At 40.7% G+C, this 17,424-nt stretch overlaps 1 protein-coding gene across 1 annotated transcript in view; it reads right to left on the bottom strand.

Annotated features, from left to right (window-relative positions):
• The window catches only part of lrrn1 (leucine rich repeat neuronal 1), a 17,759-nt gene extending 4,764 nt beyond the window's left edge, over nucleotides 1-12,995 (bottom strand). Inside the window, exon 1 of the mRNA XM_050039340.1 lies at nucleotides 12,534-12,995. The gene's annotated coding sequence lies outside the window, so the exon portion shown is untranslated. The remainder of the gene's footprint in view (nucleotides 1-12,533) is intronic.
• Nucleotides 12,996-17,424: the final 4,429 nt, after the last annotated feature.

The following is a 17,424-nucleotide window of genomic DNA, read 5'->3' as shown; positions in this document are numbered from 1 at the left end:
CATACTACATTTTTGAAAAAAGCCTTAAATGAAAGCTGAGAGTCTGCACTTTAAGCAGGTATTCATTGTTTCATTTAAAACCCATTGTGGTGGTGTACGGAGCCAAAATGACGACAACTGTATCATTGTCCAAATATTTATGGACCTGACTGTATGTATTTATTTATCTAGGTATGGCAACGTAGGTGTGTCAGCCACCCTACCACTATGGTTCAGACTGAAACATTCAAACAACTATTGGATGGATTGCCATGAAATTTTGTAAAGGCACTCATGGCTATTTTAATGTTTCCTTTCGTGTGATTACATTGATTGTTAATTGTTCTGGGATGTTTATCACTCTGGGTGTGCTGGATAGTTAACCACATCTGCCATCATAGTGGCCATCAGACTGTTGGTATACAGTATATGCGTGTGGAGTCCAATTTCAAACGGCTGGATCTGATGAAGATCTGAATAGTATCGAAACATTTAGGTAAATTTGTGGTTTGGAGTCAGTGTGCAGCTTCTGCTCTTCATCCTCTTAGGACCAGACATTCATGATCCCTGGAGGACTAAGCCTCCTGACTTTTCCTCTTACTTTTGTGCATTGTACATTTGAGTGAAATGCCTCAACAACCACTTGCTGGATTGGTATTTAACTTACCAGTTATGCATATTCCCCTCAGAATGACTTGTAATAACTTTGTAATTCATTTTCATTTGTGTCATCATCAGGCCAAGATCTTAATTTGTCCAGTACTTTGGTTTATGACCAAATACCTGCAAAACTATCACCAAGCCATCACACTCAGCTGTACTTCCTGTTAAGTACTAATCTGCTAATGTTGGCATGCTAAATTGAAACTATGTCAATATGGGGAGGTAAGGAATTGCGTACTAATATACTTTGGTCTCTGCATAAACTAATACCTGTGCAGTCAGCATTTTGAGTTCTACAACAATCCTGTTTTAATGTGTTATGTATGTGTTATGTATACATGTTTTACGATTTATTGTTCTTCAAATCGGCTGCTTGTCCTTTTCCTTAAAAAGACAAATATACAGCTTTAATTTGACGGAGCGCATTTATTGTAAGGAACAAAACATTTACTGGGAACAAGTTTAGGGGAGACTCCCAGGCACCCATTTTCATCCAGATATCTTGAGGTGAGAGTTGAAGGGAACCCTTTGAAAATGGCCATGCCAGTTGTTCCAGCAGATGTATCCCCCCTTAGGGGCGCCACTCTATATATTCCTTTTATCTTTTACATGACATAATGTGTCCCACTCACTCAATAATTCTGTTCACATGCAACTACTGCATATAGACATACTGTTTCTATGCGGCAGTCTTATCCCTAACCATTGTTTATAAACAGGATTAGGTTGCCAGCAAGCCTATGCACATGCAGTATCCTACAGCAACAGACAACTCAACACTCAATTAGTTGTATTTACTAAAGGAGGCACCCTATCCAGTGGAGAGCCATACGGCAGCATCATAGTGCCACTGCCTTCTCCACCACACAGCTTTATGGTCAACACCAGCTTAAGAAGATAGCACTTAAGAGGCTTTCAAACAAGAGAGCTGACTAATTCATCTGAATGCAAACTGCCTGGCAACAGCACCAGGAAGACAGAAACACATCCCTGCTCCTCCTATACCGAGGATTCCCTACGGACCAGAGCACGGGTAAAACAGGGATAGTACAGTATCTTGTCTTTAAGCTAAAGCACTGTATACTGTGACTATTGCTGTGCCAGTCAGGATTAGTGGATGGAGATACTAAAGTGGAGATTAGCTAGAGGCAATGTAGTGGATTCAAACCCAGAGGAGAGAAACAGGTAACTTAGCACTTTAATTAAAAGCAACATATCAGTGGAATCTGAGACACATATGGCATACAGGAAGGAGTGTTAATTCATCACTAATCTCATTACGAAAATGATTCCTTAAGTGCTTATTTGTAATATTGTCAGTGTCTAAATATTCTGTCCCTTAACAATTTATATAAAATATTTCAATTACGCTGCAGTATTGACAGAAATGTTTGTAGAATATAGAAGCTGACATTTTATAACCTTTCTGTAGCTTGCTCTGTCCATGCACCACAGTCATCCCATTAAAATTACTCAAAAATCTGTGGCATTAAAAAAAGACTGTACTATAACTAATAATACTAATGATAATCTACCTTCTTTGCATACTACAGTCATACAAAAAGGCAGATTAAGTAAATAATTTAATCACTATTATATGTCAGAATAATTGTTTTAATTGAAAAGATTAATACTGTTGAAAAATGCAGTTGTACATCTTCGACTCATTCTTACATTGCTTTTATTTTCCTCTATACTTTAATAACACTATCAAAAACGGGACTCCAGATGGTCTTAATAAGACTCTTTTGTATAGATATAAATATTGTTTGTGCTGCGTATTTTCACAAAATGTCCTTAAAATTATGCAATGCATCAGGATTATATGCCAGATATTTAAATACACAACCGTCTACTCTCACACTTTTCATCATTTATTTACCACAAATGGGTTAATCTTAGATTCTCCGCATTTGGCAAATGCAGACAGCTTTGTTTTTATGCAATGTAAAATTAAGAAGTTTCTGATCCTATTTAATACTAAACTCACTTATAATACAACACAGTTGCCAAAGAGAAAAGTAGGTTGGCTGAAAAAACCCACCAAAAAAACGCTGTCCTGATGTAACTATGAGCACTTAAAAGACTATAAAAATCAGTGTCAACATCCTGTTGGTTGATTTCTCAACAACAACTAAAAGCTGTCTGGGACATCCTGACACAGGCTTCACAGGTCCATTGTGATTCGAGTCCCAGAGCCACAGGAAAGCTTACAACACACAGCAGGTGGAAGAACACTCAACACAACACCAAAGGCAGGAAGGCAGGAAACGGAAAAAGCCAGAAGTTGTAACCACAGCCACATTTGAACCTGTGAATGGGATACTTAAAATAAATACCAACAGCTTCAGACATAAACTCTGTCGTCTAAAGCACCTTTCAACAATACCTGCTGTGGGAAGAAGGATCACTTCATATTACTTTGTAATGTGGGAGGTTACTGTAGTGCGGATTTTATTAATCTAAGACACAGAACTCACAAGTGGGACAGGTGTTTAACACTGCACCCACAGACATGGATCAGTAAGCAGCAGTTATTTTCTATTAGTATACTTTTCAGCCACTTAGTCTTTAGATCCCAGTTTCATTTCTTTACCCCACCTACGTCCTCTATAATCTAACATTGATGCATATTCATACACACAATCATTCCATACTTTTTAAATGTTTTTAATTTAGGTTGTGTGCTAAGTTTGGCTGGTGATCGTCGTCAGTGGTTTTGTAGATTGATGCTAATTAACAATACAAAGTTAATGGAGCAGGAAGAGCACTGATGGTTACTGAAGGTGGGCTTGTGTCAGTGGTCCTCAGAGAAATGACAGATGGTCTGATTACTGCTGATCTTTGCAGTGCCCCTTTAATGTTGAATTTCCTGTGGTTGAAGTTCATCTAATGGTGAGGCGGTAATTCTGATGGTGCCAAAGGAAATAAAGTGAATAATTATCTTAATTTTCAGGGGCAGGTAGTACCAGACAGCTGTGCAGAACAGCTGCATGTCACAAGAGCCTATGAACTGAAAACTATGTAAACTATTGATTTACGTTGCTGTTGCGATTCCCATTTTATATCCACTATTATTTAATATTATGAAGTTGAAAGATAGGTATCCATTACTTAATTAATGTATCCTATGTGAATCAGACTGGATGCTGCTGATGGTGACACAAACACACAGAAATCAAATCAAAGTCTGGCTGTCACAGTGACAACCTACTGCAGGACGCACATATAGTACATAACTATAAAGTTTGTGAAATGTAAAAAATGTTCATAACATAGGCATGTGCAGGGAGTGTGCATGTGCATTGCCCTGGATTTTTGTTATTTTTGAAGCTTAAATGCAGTCACCAGACATAAAAAACTAACATTAGGCTATAAACAAACACCTGTGTTTGTGACTTAAATGTCACCACCACAAGGGGCTGTAAAGCCACATTTGGCGTGATGACGCTCTGTAGTCTCATTTGGCAAGTTGTTGGCAACCGCCCTTTCTTTAAACATGTAAAATCTTCAGAATTCACATGTGAGGTATTCACTGACCTGTTTTATGTTGTAGAACAAACATGAAAATCTCTTACAGTTGTGTTAACCACAGATCTTATTTCAGACATCTAACCATAAACCCATTCAACAAACCCACAGGAAAACTGACAAAATGAAGTATTCTGAAAGCAAACAGCATGCAAACTAACTACAGATGATTTTTCAGAGTGCTGAGAATAGCTAAGAATACTTTTGATAGTCAACAGACATCACTTTTAATTAAGACTTTTTTTTCCTTTTACCTAAGAATCACAACTTAATGTACATAGCAACTGTATAATGGCGTGTTCAATGGCTACAGGTGCTACATACACAATGCTATCAGGAAATCCTACTTTCCCTAAATTATAGTTATGTATACTGCAGAAATATGGATTTGTGATAGTAGATTTTTATCTTATTTTCCCCTTAAAGTAACAACACTAAAACAGCATTAGTTTAGGCCTTAGGTTTTGTGTTAGTTTGGTAATTTTGTAGAGTATTTGGCCAGCATTGCTGGGAACAGTGGATACCAATTCGATGGGCTACCTCCAAAGCTGGGAACCTTTTCATGGCATGAGTGGCTAAAGTAAAAATGATCATGCACAGTAGGCTGCCATTTCAACTCTGAACACACCTGACAGCTGTGACTTTCATTTCAAGCCATGAAAGGAGATCCCTGTCATTTCCAGTTGAGAAACTGTCACTTATAGTGTGCCAAATTGTTAATTGGCATCCTGATGTAAGTCCAAAGATGTCACTTCCGAAAGACATTGCCTAAAAATATCCAAGCACCTCTGCAGGTGGTACAGTAACAACCATTTTGTAATTACTTGCAACCACTAGTGTAGTTAAGCTTCACTTCATCTATAAAGTTATGAAGTGATGTGTATTATAATGACAGTGACTGCACTCATCCAGATTACCCACATGCTCAGAATCTGAATTCATACCACAAGGCGTGGGATGAAACATAGATGTCTCTGATCAAGTGTCAGCCTCTGAGGGTGAAAAATGAAGCCAATGTGGAAGTGCCAAAAAACTGCAGTTCCTCTAATGGCCACGTAATGCTGGCTCCAAAAGTTAATTCCCATAGACCCCCATCTTAAAATGCCCAACTATACAGCAGAAACTAACATGTTTACAGCCTGGTACAAAAAACAGTTTCGATCTGAAAACTTAATTTCCCTGTTCATGACAACTGTAGGGGGGTGAATATTTATAGAATTTGTATAAAATTAACCCATTTAAATGATATTAAGGCTCAAAGTTATGCATACTTAAGGGTGTGGCAGCTTTGAGTGACACGTGGTTGCTGTCCATTGACAAGGCTTGACCACGGCAACAGCAGTGGTTAGGTAACGTTACCATGGTGTAACTCCAGATTCATAGAGTGTAGGCGTAGCTGCCACTGTCACCAATTCAATGAGTTTCCAATTGAAGAAAGTTAATTGTAATGCTTTGTCTGGCGTTTAGTTGTACTAAAATACCCTCTAAAGAGTCAAATGTTTTTCCAGTGAGTACATTCTTTTTTTTATGGTTTTAAGCCTGTTTTTTTACTAATAAAAATTAGCATTAGCATTATCACAGTTAACCATTGCTGTAAATGGGCATTGCTAACCAAGCGAGCAGCTAGGTTATCATCCAAATATGGCCACTTCTGGCTCCAGACGGTCAAACTTAGGGCTTTAAAATGGGAGTCCACAAACCAACAGGTGATGCCACTGTGTTACCATCTATTATTTTTTATGTAAGTAAGCAAGTAAGTAATATATATTTACATAGTGCTTTTCGCAGACATAGGTCACAAAGTGCTTCACAAGAGCAATATACAACAAGAAAGAAATCATAGAGACAAAGTGACTACATACGAAAACTATTTGTACACACACAAGAAAAAAAAGGAATTCACACTACACAACAATACACAAAATTTTAAAAAACACAGCTTTGATGCATACAAGTTAGCCAAACGCCTGTCTGAACAAGTGTATCTTGGCTTTTAAAGAAATCAGAGTCAGCAGATCGTAAGGGAGCAGGCAGAGCATTCCAAAATGTAGGTGCTACGGCCACATATGTGTATGTTAGTGATGTGTAGGCCTACTGATGAGAGGAAAGTAATCATTTTTTTAATGTAATGCAAAGCTGACATAATCCAGGTTGATATGTGAGTGACAGAAATTGTGAAACGCTGTACTAAATGAAGTCTCCCTCTGAATCACTCAGTAAGTTGGTTTTCAAATTCCTGTCCCAAGTCAGTCTGGGGACACTCAGGCTCATCATCTAGGAAATCCCTCCTTGAATGTGATAACAATTGAGAGTGACATGAGAAAATGAAAATGTGATTTAAACAGGATAACAAGAGTCTTGCATTGGGGCACTCTTGGGAGATGCACCTACATATATCCCCACTGGCCCAGGTTTGCCTTTGAGCTTCAGTTTACCCATCTGCACACTCATAAAAAAGATAAATACAGAAATGAGGGAAAACAAATTACAGGTGGAGCAAGTGAGATAAACAACCCCAGGGAGCCAATAAACACATCTCGTCACAAGCTGAACAAAATGGAGGTGACAAAAACACTCCTGAATTAGATAATTGAACCTGAGTGACAAGGAAACTCAACATGGGAGGATATGTAACACAGAGAACAGGCTAAATGAAGCAAAAATACACCTAATACATGAAGTGAAAACTGAACTGTCTGTCTTTCCTTATGCTCTCCTATTTCCTCCATTTTAACAGCAGAATAGATAGGGAGAAAAAAAAACATATTAAAGCTGCTTGGTGAACATTTATCCAATCAGACTCCAGCAGACACATAAACAGTTACAGCTCCCTTGGAGACTATAGTCATGTAAACTATATTTTTTTCCTAGGATGATGAGGGAATCAGGACCTCAATGTGCTCAAAATGGGTTGTCGTGATCCTTTCGCTCATGCTCACACCTGCCTCTAATGCTTTCTCTATTCCCTCCCCCTAAGGATTTAATATAACACACCTCGCTTCCTCGCAGGAGTGTCAAATAAGCAGAAGTTGAAAAACGAGCCCCCATTTTCTAAACAATGCTTGTAGCAGGTTTGCTGTAGGACTGTGATCGCCCATCCAGCGCGGAAAAAATGCCACATTTGTGTGTGCAGTATAACTGTATGGATAACCTCTCCTGACATATCCAGAAATATGCAAGGTAATTATGTTAAGTATCATACATTGTAACAATGGGGCCACCGTTAAAAGTGGTACACTGAGTTGTGCATGCACACTTGCTGCTGGATTTCTTGTGTTTAAGTAACTGTGAAATTTCCGGCGTACATGCAGGCTGGTTTTACATAAGATGACTCACGTTAGGTCCCCCCTGGTTGGAGAAAACTTCGTCATCAGCAACACTCATGGTATTGATTTAACAGCAGCTTGATTGCTGCACCTCTGAAACTAGTTCACCTTTAACCAGGAAGCGCAAGTGTCAGTGGACAGCCTCTCTACAAGCTGATTGATCTGATTTGTGGTGAATCATTTTTCTATAGGTGTTTTTCAGACCAAACAGTTCTGGCGACTCCCTGAAAGAAACTGCCCACCGGGGAGCTCACCCAGGAACTAGATACCCTTATGGGCTTTTTTCTGTTTGCATTTGCACCGGCAGTAGAAACACTCAAGTGATGTATAATAAGCTGGCCAGCGGTTGGTATGGCAATGTCACTTTTACTTTGACGAGTTGTATTTCCACTGTTGCATATATGCTCAGTAAAGCCTGGACTATATTGTCTGTCCATTTCTTCATGTTTTTTCCCCCTTTTTTCATTACAAGCTGTTGTTTGTGTTGTCTGTTGTTTATATGGTGTGGTACGCGCGAGTTCCATGACCTACTGTATTAAGGATATGTTATGAAACTGTCAAATCAGTTCTGGGAATGAGCTGGACAAGAGTCAAGGAGTTTCGGTAAGGGTTTTGAGAGGATAAGGTCAGGTTTTAGCATAAACAGCATGCGCTCGAACATCAGACAAGAATGACCAATAAAGGCCCTGTGTTAGGCAACAGTACAGGATGAATGGAGGGGGGGTGAGTGACAGATAAAAAGGGGAATGAATGCTTCATATGTGTTGACTGGATGGTACAATGTAAATGGTCTTGCTCTTGTATAGTACCTTTCTTGTCTTCCGGCCACTCAAAAACACTTTACACTATGAGGCACATTAACTCATCCACACACTGGTGGCTGAGGCTACCATACAGGATGCCACCTGCTCCTCAGTTTTTTAGACATTCACACACTGATGGAACAGGCATCAGGAGCAATTTGGGGTTCAGTATCTTGACCAAAGGATACTTCGACATATGAACTAAAGAAGCCTGGAATCAAACTGGACGACCCGCTCTACCTCCTAAACCACAGCCAATCTCTTTCTTTTTCAATTAATCCAAACGAGTGGACCGATTCTTTTGTGACTGCGCTTTGAGTATAATTCTTTACTGTTAAACATTGAATTGGTGTATAGTGTAGCAACAGTATAAAGAAAGGATTTTAAAAATGGTAGTTGCCAGTGTTGCATTGGCTTTGTTTGACCAAGCAACATACACTTACATCACCGATGGTTGTGCTTGAGTCTCTAAAATTGCATTCTATAAGAACAATTATCATTTCTACTTGCAGTGTAGACCCACCCAAAGATGGGGTTCTTACAACTATGGAAAAGGTTTTTCAGTCCCATAGTGCCTATTGTCTTGGTGAAACAACTGCTCATAAGGTATAAACACAGTTGCCACAAAATTTTTTTGGTACTGTGCATTTCAACAAACCACAGACACATTTGTACAGTGTTTCTTTACATTTCAGCAATGCTGTGGTTCATGTGTGGTTAGGTTTAGGCACAAAAACTACTTTTAGTTTAGGGAAAACATCATGGTTTGGCTTTAAAAAAAACCTTTGTGTGGTACAATACCTGGTGGAAAAATATACACCCATTGTTTAGTAGCTAAAAAGTCTGTGGAAACACAGTAGTGACTCGCTAAAAACAACCACTTTTGTTGTTTGTTGGTCTTGAACAGTGGCCTGCAGTTTGGCAAACATCTCACCACTCACACACCATCCGCCATCCCCTCTTCTTCCCACAGAGAAAGAAAGCTCACATACTACTTAAGTGGAAACATTGATATATTATGTATGAAATGTACTGATGTAACATATTCAGTTTGCAGAAGCGTACAATGCCAACCTTTTCTTCTGGATACTGGGCTGACGGTATTATGGTAAGGAGAGCAAACGGCAGTGCAAATGTATTTGAAACACAGGAGTGTAACCTGCTATAACTCCAAAAAGATCTTAAAAGGCAGGTCTTAAAAAGTGCAAACTGACACATTAACAATATTGGAGTTATTTGTAATAAAGGTCATGATTAGGCCATTGCTTTTGAATGGAGAGAGCCATTGAATGCATTCTCCTACTTTAAAAGAGGTTGAATTTAACCAGATTAAAAGGGAAAGAGTTGGGCAGCTATAAAGCTGTGTGCAGATGTGTACCAGATCCACAGCCACCTCCTCTATCAGCTAGCAGACTTTTCCTCTACTCATATGAAGCCAGGAACAACAGCAACATTTAACAAAGGTAACGTTACAAAATTCAACTCCATTATAACTCACAAGGTTCACCGACAGAAGTTGTCTTATACTAGACATGTTTTCCAACATGTAGAATATGCTTACCTAATTGCTATAAGCCTATGACATTTCCTATTGCATAAGTTAGCCTAGTGGCTAGCAGACTTTTCCTCTACTTATATGAAGGCAGGATAATTCTGCAGACTTCAAATGCTTGTGGGGACTTTATAATCTTCACAATTTGTTGTTTCTTATCTGTGAAATAAAAGTAAACAAAACTTTGTCTCCACTGAGGGTAATGGTTTTCAGTTTACAAAAATAAACAGGAGGCCTGCGTCGCTGCGATGTGTAGTTAAATTTTTTCAGAGGAACACGTCAGACTATGGTGTGGGATATGGTGTACAGTCTATGTCAACGTCAACGCAGAGCCTATGCCGTAGGTATGGCATCAGTAAAATGCATAAGTATAAACCCACTTTATGGTGCAAGCAGACCAGATTACACTCTCTTTGAAAGCAGCCCCCTAACAAGGTTTGCCAGTCTACCTTATTAGCCTTTCAGGTCTGAACTAACCATATATCTGTACCATAGGTTCATAAACTATATATATCTATAATACTAACTATAACTATAATATCATATATGTGATGGTCATAAATGTTTTAATTGCACGTTAATGTTGTATGTGTGATGACAGGGTGTAAAGGACCACAGAGGACCATCCACAAATGGCTCCTGTTGTCCAACCACACACACCCCTGTTTCCCAGAGCCAGGAGTTAGCCCAGGTGTGTCTCTGAATGTCTGCACGATGAAAAATGTCATATTGGCTGTCATGGCTGCAGGACACACATTGATGTCCCAGGAGGTCATGGAGAGCAGGGTGAGCTGAATTGTTAACTGTGTCTGCTGTCTTTGAGATGTGTAGTTCACAGAGGACAAAGGGTTAATGCCTCAGCCCTTCTTATAGGAGTACTGGTGGAGGCGTGAGTTCAATAACAAAGCCCCCCCCCCCAACCCACTCCTCACCCTGCCATACACCCTTGGGACCTAAATACTGGTGGTGGCAGTGGTGGGGGTTAAAGCCTTTTACCCCCTCCCATGAGCCCTGCTGTCTCCTAACAACCCCGCCCACACACGCACGCACACACCTGCCTGCGACAAACACGCCTTATTGTTACACTATATCCTCATGATCAAGTTAGAAAGAAAAGAGACATCTTGAACGCATGTGTTCATGCAGTGTGTGTGTGTGTGTGTGTGTGTGTATGTGTGTGCTTTGTCCATGTTAGCCAGGGAGGAGGCACAAAAACAAGGCATCAATCAGGTGATCTAACCATGGATGGATTACGGAACGGCCCTACTGGGCACAGGCCCAGGGGCCCAAAGTGTCAGGGGCCCCCCTGGCCTTCACCTGCAAAATGTTACTAAAATAGAGACGTAAAAATGAGCACAAAAAGATGCAAATGAACTGCAAGAAGAATGAAAACAACTACAAAAAGGGCAAAACAACCACAAAGAGACACAAAACCACAAAAAGTCTGCGCGTCTTGCTTCTGTAGCAGAGGTGGTGGAGCCTTTTACATGTCTGTGCCCAGGGGCCCATTGTCTCTTAATTCGTCCATGGATCTAACCAATTCTGTTCATTCAGTTTTTTTAAAAAAAATATTTAGTCTTATAAATCTACTCTGTGAGACGACAGCAGTGCAGTGCCATCAAGACAAAGACTGCAAGAATAAAACAGCTTTTGTTTCAATATGACATAACAGCAGTCTGGCTCAAAAGCTCAAAGTCTTGAAACACAAATCTATGAAGCAATTGCACATATTGAGACTAAGCTGTGTTCTTGTCCTGTTTATTATACTGTAAAGTCTTTTATTTGACCCAGAGGTCCGCAGAGAAATGAGGACTCTCAGCACTTTGTTGTCAAAAGAGGTCATAAATAGAGTCCCGTGGGCTGAAACTGGGCAGGACGAGCAAAACCCCCACATTAAAAATAAATCCCTTTATCATCCTAACCTTCCTACAGTATGCCCCTCCGCCTGAAGTTGAGCGATGCAAGTCAGCAGTCTCCATCACAAAAGCGCAACAGCTGCAGCGACAGAAGCAGCGTCGGTGAGCCACAATGGACCCCCTGCCAATGCAACCCCATTCTCAGCGCAGCATCTCTTACAGAGGGCCTTGTCTTCCTAGAGACTCCGAGACTTTTTTTTTTGCCCAGAACGGAGGAATCGAGACATCTGCCGACATACTTTAACATTAATATGCAAATCACATTTATACGGCGTTGCGCGCGCCGCACGCAGCTCCCGCTGGCACGGCAAGTACCGCAACGAGATCAAAGTTTGTTTTCTGTGGAATATCATTTGACGCATTGTGATGGGCTGACACATTTGATCAAATAGTCTGTAAGGTTCAATGTTCACATGAAGCGATTTATAGCCTGAGGGGGTGAGTGAGGCTCAATCCAGACTGCATCTGGATAAAAAACTGATCATGCCCTTGAGTGTGTCTGCAGCCTAAATATATCCTAACTCACTGCATCGCCCTTTCATTGAAATATGTTATGAATAGAAACACATTCACAAAGTATGCATGGTTAAACACATGGAAACAACAATTATCTGCAACCAAAAGGTTTATTTTAGGGTTTAGATGATGTGGCTGGCAGCCACATCACTTAACACATATTTTTCCCAAATAAAATGCACCCTATAAAGAAACTAACAGACTACAGCAGTGGAAACCCTGCCTTTCCTTTCCTCGGGGGTCTCACCTTGTTGGCATTCCAGTCCGACGTTCCCAAGCGCACAGCAGCTTTATCCAGATATACGCGTCAATACACGGCAATAAGATCAATGTTAATGTGGCAAGTGAATGGTTTTTATCAGACAGCGTAAGAAAACATATTCCTGTATCCTTGGGGTTTCAGCTGGTGGCTGTTTACAGCGATTTGTCGCCTGTGTATCCGATCAGTCCCAGGGCGCCTCGGAGAGAGGCATGGTGCGGTCTGCACAGAGATCTCCAACCTGCTGCAACCCAACACCGACCGGTTTGTCGCCCCGATATTCCTCCGCTGTGCCGCCGCCGTCGCCGCCGCCTGCTCCTCCTACGGATGGAGAAGAAAAATGATATAAACACCTGGCGCTGTCCAGACCAGTCAGCTGATTCCCCAGCAGGCTATTGGCTGAGAGCGCCTGTCTGTCACTGTCGGCCAAGCAAAGCAGAGCACCATCTGCTCCGGGCTTGTTGTGATGAGAACAAAGGCAGGGGAGGGCGGCGGGGCATGGGGGCGAAGGGGGGGATGCGTGGGTGGAGAGATGGGGGGTGGTACATGGCATTACTGCTGAAAAAAAGCCTCTTTACGCAAACCTTGAGGATAATGTATGTGTTACTTGGTGTCACCTAAAGATCCCAAATGGCACTTAAGTGATCTCTGAATATTTTTCTTACCCCTGTTATTTATGCTCATTACACTTGGTGGAAAATTGAGCCCCAAAGCAGCAGACTTCACATTTACTGTTCCCCTCTTAACATAGTTTATACAGTGTCCAAAGTGTGACAACAGACATTTTCTCTAATTGGAGGCTGACGATGACCAAAACCCCATTTCTTCTTTATTGGTTTTACAATCACAAGACCACACCCCACTAACAGGCAGCAGAACTTCATCCCAAGGTTTCTGAAGAATATAAACAGGTGAATTGTGGGAAATGTGTATTTTGGAACACAAGAATGTTTCCTTTTGATGGATTTAATTCCATTCTGTGAACATGATAAAGATTCAACAAAGACTTGGAACAAGTTGATACAGGAATAATTTGTGTGATATTGCAGCACGTTCTGATTCTGCACTCTTCAAATCTTTGTCAGTAATCTGGGCATTAGATAGCTACCAACGCACACAGGCGCAAAGGCACCTTTCGTGGTGGTATAATCACCTGGGTGTGTTGGTTGTTGAATTCAGGGATGTCAGGTTTTGCTTGCTACATGCATTGTCTTTTTTCAGAATACACTTCCGTTTTCACAGGTAATTCACTGTATACATACAGCATCTTTCAAAATAAATGTACTACGTCGGTACGATAACTCGAATTGACATTTTTTTTCCTTCAACAACAAACGCACATGGTTATGTTTTGCCAACGCACATACGTTGATGGGTTTAGGCAACAAAAGCATGTGGTTGGGTTTAGGGAATAAAAAGGGTTTGGCTTTACAATCTTACGGGAGAGGAACACCAGCCTCCCGGGTGAAAAACAGTGGTTGTTGGACACATTCACCACCCCTCCCACCCGCCCTACTTGGACTTTCGCTGCCTTAACTTTCGTTCTTGTCCTGCTGTGTTTCCCCCTGACAACACCGGGCACCATTAAACTGTAACAGCAACTGGCTGAGTGTCATGCCAACGTAAAAGGACAGCTTTTTTTGTCAGTGTCTGATGCTGGAAGTCACTGACCAAGTGCCGGATTTTGACGACTACGGAGTGAGACGAGGTTGACAAAAAACACTTGGTTGTGGTTAGGAAAAGACCATGTTTTGGCTGGAAATGCAGCAATTTCTAAGCGAAAAAAATGGCATGGCACTATCCATGGTGGAAACCTTCTTGTTTGGTGGCTTAAAAGCTCCTGAAAAGACAGCGTAACTCGACGAAAAACAACTGGTTTAGTTTGTTTGTGTGGAACAGTGGTCTGCAGCTTGGCTGACGTCTCACCTAGGTGACACATCATTTACCTCACGATGACAATGTCAGCTCACAAACTATGTCACCATAGAAACGTTGATATGAAAGGTATGAAAAGTACAAATGTAACATCCGTCGTTTGCAGATACATACAATGCCAACATTTTCTTCAGGCAGCTGGGGTGTTTGATTAGAACGTCTGAGATTATTAGACCCTTAGAGCTTTATGTGCCTCCATTTTTACACTACTGAGTGACCAGAGCGCTCCAAAAGTAAATGTATTGTAATGAGATTTGCCTAACTGTGTTTAGTCAGTTATCCATTGCTTGAAATTTGCATACATTATGTCATGACTCATGCTGTTTCACAGAAATAATTGGATTAGGGACTGTTGAGTGCATTCATGTCAGTGATAGAACTGATTACTTTCCAGGAATAGATGCAGTTGATGCAGGCATAATCTTGGTGCCATCAACCATATGTTTTGGGCATGGTGGAAGGAAACAGACAGACATTTTTAGCATCCTCTCAAATGTATGAGGTCATTGTCACTTTTCCTAAGCCTCTTAAGTCAACTTATAGATCACAGCACAGAGGAGGGATAGAAAGTCTCAAATACCCCTACATTTTCTTTTGTCTGGTTACTGTAGGATAAAGTTTCTGGTGCTGTCCAATTATATTAAGTTATATTGGGAGGTGTTTCTGTTATTATACGTTTCTGCAAACCACAAATCTGTTACATTTGCTTGTTTCATAGTTATCATATCAGTGTTTCTAAAGTGATGTAGTATATGAGCTGACTTTGTCATTGGGAGGTGGGATGGATGGTGACACCCAGGCCAGATGCCTGCTAAGCTGCAGACCACTGCTTGACACCAACAAACAACAAAAACAGTTGAGATTTAGAGAGGTAGTTGATACTGTCACATGATTTTAATACACTAAGATACTTTTTTTGTGGAATTTGTCATTTGAATCTCAGGGGTTGATTGCTAATTATTTTTTAACACATTACACTCACTTTTATGTGCCTTTGGGTTTTATTGACTTGAAAGGAATTGCTCATCAATAATCTAATATTTTATGATGTAATGCACGATTATCTTTTTTTTCAGTTGGTGCTCAAAATCAATGGAAAAATATCAGCAAATATCCCCACTGAGTCCTTGTTAAAAGCTACAGGTAACATGCCTAATTAATGCCATATTCAAACCAGTCATTACACGCGAAATAATGAAATGGCAACATAATCACACACAAGAACACACAGGAAAAATATGCACAGGCCATTAGAGTAAGTAATATCATGCAGTGACCTTTAAATATAAATTCAGCTGAATGCAGGATCGCATTAAACTGGAGCTCAGGCTGAAAAGCATCCTGGCTCCATTAGCATTTGTGCAACCATGTATGATGACATCTGTAAAGCATTAGCGCAGTTTGAAGAATCCATTTGCTCATGGTTGCAGCGAGACCGGGAGATTGTGAACCCGTCGTTGCCATACGTACATGCAGCAGCTGAGTGTGCTGCTGCGGCTGCTCCTGTTGCCTGTTGCCACGTCCTAAAGTGCATGGCAACTGCAGCAAAGCAAAAAATGAGATGTGAAGGGGTTGAAATAGAGGCACTGAATGAGTAATTGCGCTTCAGTCAACAGCTTCAAAACCTAATCCTCCCTTCAAGTCCACCTTCCATTGAACCTCCTATTTTAAGAAGAATGTAGCCTGAACATAGAATTTTACATTTGTCTTTTATAGTGAAAAACAGGTCTTTCTCAGTGAATGCCTGTGTTTTCTTGGTGCAGCCCTGTTGGAAAGCTGCATACACTGTCCTCTAGAATCAATTTGTTCCTTGAGTGTCCTTCACTTTGAAGCACCACCGTCTTAATGCACTCCTTCACATGATAGAGCTGTGTGTTCTGGAAATCTCTGGAGCAGGAGGTGAAGTAAACACTTATTTCAGGCCCTAATTTCTCACATATTGTACATTTGAGACACTTGAGATCTAGAAACAGTATTTATTTATTGCCCTATATACTCAGAAACTTCTATCATTCTTATAACTTGCTTATATGACGCATTAACCAATAGCTAATTAGCATGCCATGCAGGTGGACAACATCTAACTGGGTAGCACAGGGAATGCTATGTTGGGTTGATTTTCAAACAGTTAAAGCTGTCTACCTGGAGGTATACTGTATATTGCAGACTTCAAAGCCAGCCTTGTTGAGGTGAGGAGAAAGGTGTGTAGGTAGGAGGCAGGTGGGGAGAAAAACTCTTATTTGTGCAACTTGTGTCTGGTTCTCATCCTTAGAGAGAGATGAAGACAGATGGCCTGCACTGGCCCTGTCAGAGCCACAAGGCTGATGGACTGATTCTTCCAGTAGAAATCTCAGGACTGTTTTTTCTTTCAGTAGGCTGCTGTGTCTACTGAAGATGGATTTATGCATTGCTGTATAGTCCTACTCCAAATAGCTACAGGAGGCATATCTCTAAGATCTTTGAAATGTATCAGATTGAGTCCTCTAAGCTGTAATGATGATTTCTGGAACCGCTTTCATCTCTTTTTACTGAGCATTCTGTTTGAAATGATCTCCAGAGAGTCACGTCACTGCCACCAAAGAAAGGAGACTACTCTGCACTTTTAAACTTCTCCATGTGACATTTTCTCTGTGAAGGGTGGGAGAGAGGGGGTCAAACAAAATTGGACTTTCACTCAGGAGAACACAGTTTGTGTCCCACATGAAACTAAAAGTCACTGTTGTTTTAATGTAACATTGTGTAATTTTCCTGTAGTTGTCATACACTGACTTCATGTAATGTTACCCAACAAACTTACTTATTTTGGCCCAAATAATTTTTTTTTTTTCTTAACCTAATCAAGTAGCTTTGTTGCCTAAACCTAACTGTGACTGTTTCACAACCTTAACCACATGTTACAATGGGTTTCAACTGTGCATCACAGAGATATGCTAAAGGGTGCCCT

This window comes from Epinephelus moara, chromosome 24 (assembly GCF_006386435.1).
Source record: "Epinephelus moara isolate mb chromosome 24, YSFRI_EMoa_1.0, whole genome shotgun sequence".
Classification (NCBI taxonomy): Eukaryota; Metazoa; Chordata; class Actinopteri; order Perciformes; family Serranidae; genus Epinephelus; species Epinephelus moara.
This window is presented reverse-complemented; position numbering and strand designations above follow the sequence as displayed.